The sequence below is a fragment of the Oncorhynchus clarkii genome, chromosome 5, assembly GCF_045791955.1.
Source record: "Oncorhynchus clarkii lewisi isolate Uvic-CL-2024 chromosome 5, UVic_Ocla_1.0, whole genome shotgun sequence".
NCBI lineage: Eukaryota > Metazoa > Chordata > Actinopteri > Salmoniformes > Salmonidae > Oncorhynchus > Oncorhynchus clarkii.
Genome location: NC_092151.1, coordinates 23,978,830 through 23,987,302, shown reverse-complemented (window position 1 = coordinate 23,987,302; position 8,473 = coordinate 23,978,830). Strand labels below are relative to the sequence as shown.

The 8,473-nt window shown below is 40.9% G+C and overlaps 1 non-coding gene across 1 annotated transcript; it reads right to left on the bottom strand.

Annotated features, from left to right (window-relative positions):
* Positions 1–6,585: 6,585 nt before the first annotated feature.
* trnaa-ugc (transfer RNA alanine (anticodon UGC)) lies at positions 6,586–6,657 on the bottom strand. The gene has a single exon. It is a non-coding gene; the product is annotated as a tRNA-Ala (tRNA).
* Between the last annotated feature and the right edge of the window lie 1,816 nt (positions 6,658–8,473).

The following is an 8,473-nucleotide window of genomic DNA, read 5'->3' as shown; positions in this document are numbered from 1 at the left end:
ACTTTGTTATTTTGTTCGTGTTTTGGTTACTAAAGAATCATGAACATATACCACGCTGCGTTTTGGTCCGATCCTCATTACGACGAGAGCCGTGACAAAGAGTGTGCAAAGCTGTCATCAAGGCAAAGGATGGCTACTTTGAAGAATCTCAAATACACCCAAAAACATTTAGGTTACTACATGATTTCATAGCTTTGATGTCTTCACTATTATTCTTCAATGTAGAAAATAGAAATAAAATAAGAAAAACCCTTGAATGAGTAGGTGTGTCCAAACTTTGACTGGTACTGTATATATATATATATATTGTCCCCTATCTCTAACCACATCACTATTGTTATCATTATTATTATTTATTCATTTATTATTATTATTACTGTTATTGTTGATGTCAGTATCTCACTTCACTTTAACAACAGTAGCTTTTTCATTAATGCTTACAATGCTTATCTGAATCTGAATTTGTAAAGGCCTGGATGTTTCAAGTTCAGTTATTGGTTAGCTCGTAGTAGAGGTAGAGGATCTCTAATGAATCCTTAGAAAAAGCAACCTTCACTTTTAGCTGCCAATAGACAATGGAAAGCCTTTTATGCCTTATTGTGAAGCTCCTGTTCCGAAAGCCTTTTGATTGAGGAATGATGCTGAAGTTCTCTTGGGAAGTTATCAAAATGTATCAATCTACAGTAAACAGGACAAACTTTTGTGCATCAGAAGTTACGTGCATCTCTACCCTTTAAGTGAGGTATAATTCCTTCAACCACCCAAAATGAATGAATGTTTGAGACAATGACAGTCTCAATGAGTGCCTGCGATGGGCCTGAGCTCCCAATGAAGCTACTGCACTTCAATGGGATAAGATAAGCTGTGACGAGGCTCTGCACAGGGTAGAATAACATGCAAATATTATTTTGCGTTGATGGTGAGAGAAGGCCATGCATTATCACATCTACCAGTATATCACTCTGCCCAAGCTTCATTACACCTTAGCAAAGTCCAACTTTGAAAAGATACCATTAGAAAGAGTATTTCCAAGACTCATTAGGATCTTTAGGAATACATTGAAAATGTCATTCTCATGAAAGGAACATTTCCCCCCAAAATGATATTTTGGTATTTGTTTCATCAGTCCATTGTTGATATAGTCCAAAAATGTTTTGCATGTCATCAAGTTTTCAAGATATGTTACTTTCAAAATATAGAAATACAGCTGGTATAATGCATTTTGCATAATAACCTTGAGAAACGCAGCATCATATGATGCAAAGTGCATCAAACCGGTTGTATTTTTTTTTTTTTTATGTAAAGTTATATACAGTATCTTGACAACTTGATGTTCTCTAAGTGAATATCTGGGCTGAGCTATGGTAGGATAGGAGGTGGAAGAGTGGAAGGAGAGGAGAGTGAAAGGTAAGTGGAGTGAGTGTGTCAGCAGCAGAAAGAGATGGCTGTGAAACAATGCATGAATAGTCCACACTCCACATGTCCGACTGCAATTGACACAACCCTTTCAGAGAAACACTAAGGAGACAATCAAGTGGTCTGAAGGGTTTCTGTCTGTCCTGGAACAGTGTTCAAACACACACCGGCTCCACGTCATTTCACCGCTCAAGAGTGGATCTGCCATCGAGGGACAATATGAGGGCAGTCTGGGTAGATGATGACAGAACCTTTACGTTTCTTTATTTTATGGCTGACATTTATTTACATAGACTGACAAGGAATTGAGAGTGGTCCAGAATGCATGTGTTTTTTGTCTATTGACTATTATTACGCTTTTATGCATTATGCATTTTTGTAAAAAATAGTTTATTTTTCTAAGTAAAAGTTGTTGGGTTTTGACTTGTTTTTTTACTGGGCCCTGTACATGTTAAGGAAATTGTTAACAGCCAGCACTTGACCATATCAGGTGTGCATTTTTCTTACTTGAGTTAATAAGTGTTGTGTCATTGGTGTGATGATATTTGCATACCATCAGAGGACTTTGGACCAAGTCAGAATGATAGCCTCAGTGTCTGACCAGCATCATCCCTACATAAGTGTTCTTCAGCGTTTCAACAACTCAGCAACTCTCACACTTCAAACTACTACAGATCAAGGTAAGTGTGATATCCCTGAAATAACACAGAAAAGATGTTAGCATGGTAAGAAGATACAGCAGCTTAAATCATTGGTAAATATGGTGAAGGTATCTTAGCATAAATTGAGGGAAGATGTATTTATATATTTTTCAAACGTTCAAAGAAGGTGACCTGAGGTTTCCAAAGATTGATGAAAACAATTTAAATAAACAGATGGCACAGATTAGATGACAGATATCAGATATTGTCCTGTTCCAGATGATTGAAGGACATGATGACGTCAACAGATCATTCTCTAATAAGACCTCAACAAAAGAGCATCTTACATTCTCTTTTTTGACATTTCCTGTCAACATCAAATGTCATAATGCTCCCATTTTGTCCTTTCAAAGGTGAGAAGAGGACAGAGCAACAAATTGTAGAAATCTAAGGATAATGACAAGTAAGGAGAGGTGAGGAGTGACTCAGTGGGAGACCATTTAACTCTCAGATGGAGGACAGGCCTCCCTTTGTCTCGACCGGGAGGGAGGGAGTCCTTCCCCTGGAGAAGAGGAGAGGAAGAAATGACTTTCAATTCATCTCACTGTTCCTCTCATCAGACACAGGGAAAGTGTGACCCATGGTTGAATCTTTCCTGTGCTAGTCAGTGAATTATTGTCCAACGGTCCACATCAAGTCAGTCACTTTTGAGGATTCAACTACCGTTAAGTAAACAGGCCATTTGAGTGGGTGTAACGACAGCATCTGTTGACATTTAACATGTCATGAGGATATAAAGTTGTCATATTATACGAGAGCTCTTCGCCAGAGAGAGAAAAATGAAAAATATATCATTGTATTACAGACTGTAGCCGACAACAGGGGCCTGTTAAATTGAGTGCAACGTTACAACACGTCCAGATAGAAATGTATGGTGCAGAACATTTATAATTGTCCATCATGTAGAACAGGGATTTGTGTCAGTTCTGTTCATTACGTTTCTATCTGGAATGCTCCAAACGTTTCACATTAATGAACACACCCCTGGCCTACTCTAACTGCTCATATCACTCCTCTCTACAGCTGACCAACAGTCACAGAATGGGGAACACCAACACTGCCAGCCACCTCAACAACCAGAGCAAGATGAACATCCGTGCTTTCCTGTCCAATGCCAAGCTAGAGATCGATGCCTTCATTGTCTCCAATGCTGCCACTGGCAGCAGTGACACATTGACCAAGCTGCAGCAGCAGCCCGGTGGCAAGAAGTTCAACTTCAGGAAAGACGTGCAGTGTGTCCGTGTGCTGGCCAAGCAGAGTCAAGAGCTGCCTTGGGTGGAGAACAAATTTATCTCCGTCTTTGTGGAGGACGAGAACGATGAAAACATATGTTCCAGACAGATTGTTCCGTGCATGGCTTTGTCCTCTCCTGTGTCTTTCATCTTATATGATGTATAGCTATAGCAATGATTGATCCCATTGAAACTGTATTCTTTGGTTAATATCATTAGAAGGTGCTCTGACCAGTTCCGACATTGGCCATTATCAGGCATTCATTAAGGTTGTTTCCCTGATTTTGAATCTGTTCACTTGAACAAACATGCCATTGAAAAAGAAGGCTTTTCAAATATGTCTTTTTTTTTACACTTCTCACGCATCTTAACCAAGCTGTCATACCAACACAGAACACATCGCAAAACACCTTACAAACATGAAAATGCACATTTGTACCTGAACATCTGAATGCTGACTAAAACTATGTCACTTCTTTAGGGACTTTGGTATCATTGACAGCTTCTGAAAAACCTGTATTCTTCTGTATCCTGTTATGTGACTTTATGCTCTTGGGGAATTCTTCAGTGTATGAGCACTGTGCTCTTCATTATTGGGTAGTGAAAGAATGTTTTGCATGTCTCTATTTTGTCTCCCAGTTAAAGTGTGTCCTGTTACCCCTGTGTGATAGGCCTTATGTTCCTTCTATGGTCATCTGTTCCAGCTCAAATCAGAGAGTTACGCGCTCCTCTGTCTAACCTTCTCCATGGTCCAGCTCTGTGGCAATTCAGATGACATGGTTTAACTCATTCACACAGACGCCTTTGTGATGCTGCCCCTTCGATCTACAATGTCTTGGCAGAAAACATATTATGAAAAATGTTTTTCAATGACATCCAACATTTGTTTTCCTTGGCCCACAAATAGCTTTTTAGGAAAGAGGAAGCACTTACAAAATGATGATCTCCAGGAGTTAGGGGAGGGAAAAGACCGTCTAACTCAATCTTAATTAGTAAGGATCTCAGACACAGATTTTAGGGGAATGTTCCTGCACTGGATGACAAACGAGCAGGGAGCTTTAATTTGTGTTTCTCTGTAACACTGGGGACTGGCTGATAAAACATTTGTGAGAACAGAGAAGGAGGGAAAAGAACAAAAACAAGGGCAAAGAACAACTTTTTAAAATGTTTATTATTTTTATTGAATATTCGAAACATACAATAAACTTGCAGTGAAGCCGCTCAATAACTACTTCATACCAGTCATCCAACAGATTCCCATTCAGAGCGACACACAGAAGCATCGAGGGTCAATGCCCTGCTCAAGGGCATGTTGACCGATCTACCACCAGGCCAAAAAACGTGAACCCGAACCCTCCAAGATCCCCCCACAGTTGCCCAATAGCTGTCCCTCAACTATTCGAGACCCCTCCCACAGTCCCCCCCAGGAAGATAAAAAGATAAGATTAAATAAAATAAAAAATACAATTAATTCCATTCCCCACCCCCAAGAACCCCCCAATGCACCAACAACCAAGAGAATGAACTAAAGAGAAACAAGGAAAAGACAGAAGAAAACAGCAAACAACAATGCATTTATTTTTTAATAATACATTTAAAACAAAGGACATCAAGGACAACTAAAATCATGACAGCAATATCAACTGTATATGTTTGTGTGCATGTCTGGCACTATTACGTGTATGTGTGTGTTCTTGTATGTGTTTATTTGAATGAGAGTGTGTGTATACGCATGTGTACAAACACCTGCACAGCATCAGCCTCAGGCAAACCGGTATTAGTTGTAAAAACAGTGCCTCCATTCCTCCAATGCCATCTTCACCGCGAGAAGCTCCCGATTCCCCACATCATATTTCCTCTCCATGGCAGTGGGAGTGGGAGAAGAAGGCGCAGGGATGCAGCTGCAGGGCCCGCAACGAGGGTGCCAAGTCCGGGGCCCGCAGCGAGGTTGCCCTGTCCGGGGCCCGCAGCGAGGGTTCCCAGTCTGGGGCCCGCAACAAGGGTGCCCAGTCCGGGGCCCGCAACGGGGGTGCCCAGTCCGGGGCCCGCAAAGAGGGTACCCAATCCGGGGCCCGCAACGAGGGTGCCCAGTCCGGGGCCCGCAACGATGGTCCCCAGTCCGAGGCCCGCAGTGAGGGTTCCCAATCCGGGGCCCGCAGAGAGGGTCCCCAGTCCAGGGTCGGTAACGAGGTTCCCCGCAACAGAGGCGCCACCAAAGTGGGGTGAGCCAGAGGTGGAGCGGGGTCTATGTCCCGCACCAGAGCCGCCACCACTGATAGATGCCTACCCGGACCCTCCCCTATAGGTCCAGGTTTTGCGGCCTTTTAGTTTTTGTTGCACTACTCTACCTGGCTAAAATGCTTGCTCAGTAGCCTAACTTCCATTCATGGGCAACGTTAGCTAGTTAACATTCGCCTTCTACATCTAGCTACATATTGAACTTCCATCCACTCAGGCCAGGGGCACAACAATGTATGAATTTATGGTTGGATCAGAATCGCCAATTGGCTAGAAGTGAGAATTATGTAAAATCACAAGTCCAAATCCCTATATCCATCCATGTCTAATTTAGGAAGGGGCCAATTTTAGGTAGCTAGCTAGCCACCGGAGGACAACAACACAACGAGATGCAACAATTCAAGTTTTTCTGTCAGTAAGGTATGCTCTCAATGGGATTTGATAGGAGACAACAGACAGCATCAGATAGATGGCCTACACTTAGAGAGACAGAGGGGCGCTGATTCGCTCGCACGGATGCTTTCTCCTGTGAGATTTATTCAGCCTCTTGCGAAATTAAGGAACATTATGAAACACAGAGAGACGAAAGATAAATTATTATATATTTTTTCTTTTTCCTGGTCCATTTTTGGGGAAGCCTGGCTTCCCTTGGATCCAAGAATAAATAAGATCTAAATAAGAGCTTGTTCATAAATGTCTTCTGTAGTGGACATCATGATGTTACATTTGTCATATTTACTTTCAACCGATTCCTTATGTCAACTACAGTGCACATACAATCCGAAAATCTCTGTCTTTTCATCAATCTCAATGGTCTGTAGTCATGCAGAGAGGAAGCCTTGAGTGGTCACAATCGAACACAAGTCTGAGTTTAAATAAGCAGTGCGTGCTGCTTACGTATTTTGTTTGACCAATAACACTGAGCTAAACTAAACTACGGGTGAAACCATAGAGATTTGGACAAACAATGGGTTTATTCAAAATTGTGAAAACAACTGTGGAGATGCCGGGGATTGAACCCGGGGCCTCATACATGCAAAGCATGCGCTCTACCACTGAGCTACATCCCCTTCCGTATATATCGAGAAAAAGTACGCTTTTCTAAACAAAGCATGGGAAATGTAATTGAATATATCAATGAAATAACGTTTTTGCAGTTGCCATTTCTCAAAAAAAGTATACTCCGTTATCGCAGAGAATATACTGTAGTTAAATTGCCTACGGAGGACACCGGGAAGGTTGTTCTTCACCTTTACCACAAGATGGCAGTATCTCCATACTACATACTGTCACATACTGTGACCTCAACGTTTTATTTCACCAGAGATTTGATATCACAGAAGAAAGGCTATATTTGGATATGATCTTTGGCCATCAAAGATGGTGGTAAATAAACATTAATCAACACATTGAGTCTCCTTAATGTACATGTTGTTATCATGAATTTTACTTGTGCTTTCAACTTGAATGTCTTATTGTATATGCATTGTAATATCCATGTATTTCAGTATCGTGGACGCCATCCAGTGGCGACCTGTTGCCTGTTTTTTTGTTGTTTTTTTCTCTCTCTTCAGGTTGCCTGTTTTGCATGTTATTTTGGCATTAATACATTTAACATATCAGTTTGCAAACAATGTTAAAAAATAATAATATTAAGTTAATAAAGACGCATACAAACATGGGCTCTTTTTACTTTCTTGAGTAAGGCAGCACCAAAATGCAGATGTTTCCGCCTAGCTCAGTGCTTTCAGTGCAGTCAGCGGAAAATACAGAGCGTAGGGGTTGGAAATGTTCTCTAATTGTGCTATGATTGACTCAGTGTTCTGTCACTCATGGGGACAAGGTGTGCCCAAAAATGTATTGTATGCTGCTGCATAAATATGTAATATGCCAGGGGAGATATATATACCGTAGCTAAGAAAGTAATACTAAGTGTATGTTGTGTAGTAAGCTGTTAGTAGCCCATATCCCTCACCCTAATAATTTGGTCCCTTTTCCCCTCATAATTTCACCTACTGTTCTGACTTGATGGTGCACATATAGCCTATAGCCTGTTTTAGAGAAATGTAATCATTGAATATTGTAAGAGCTTTCATTGTCTGCTTATGCCCCCTTTATTTATCCTACGATTCTGACTTGGGGTACAGAGAGAATACTGTAAGAATGGCCAATGTTCTGAATTATGTCGCTGTACATTTCAAAAGTGCTGAAATAAAAAGTTATATTGACTATGTACAGCCTAGCTTGCTCATTAATGTCTTAATCAAAATTACGGATTGCCTTTAATCTGCTCGTTGTCCCCTTATGCCATAGTTTGTACATCTCAAATGTAGGCCCGAACAGTTTGTGGGCACCGTTTGTCACCGTTACAGTGCAATTAATGTATTGTGTTGTGTTGTGTAGTGGCTTTGCTGACAAGCATCTAAAAAAATACATGTACACCAAGATTTACATACTAACATCACCACTGCATATATCAGTCAAATCTTCAAACAGTTGAAAAATATATTGCTTCGCCTCATCCTCGCTGATGATATCAAAGAAGGTGGGAAAGTTTCTTAATGATAGCTATCACTTTTAAGGAATGTAGAAGCTTCATGTTGTTACCTAGGAGACAATTGTTACATCACATCAGTCAGGCATCAAATTATTTACTGAGTTCTAGAATGTGCTTTGGTGTCATTGAAGGTAAGGAGAAGCAGTTGGGTGCAGGACGTATTCAAATATGAACATGGTTTTACTGCTCTAAACAGGTGAAATACAGTACTCTAAATATAAAATATTATACATGAGATATCATGTTTTGTGGAATTCTCATGGTTACGTGTTTCACTGCTTGGTTTGCTAAACACCAGACCAGGCCGTGTTTAGGTCAAACCAAACTGT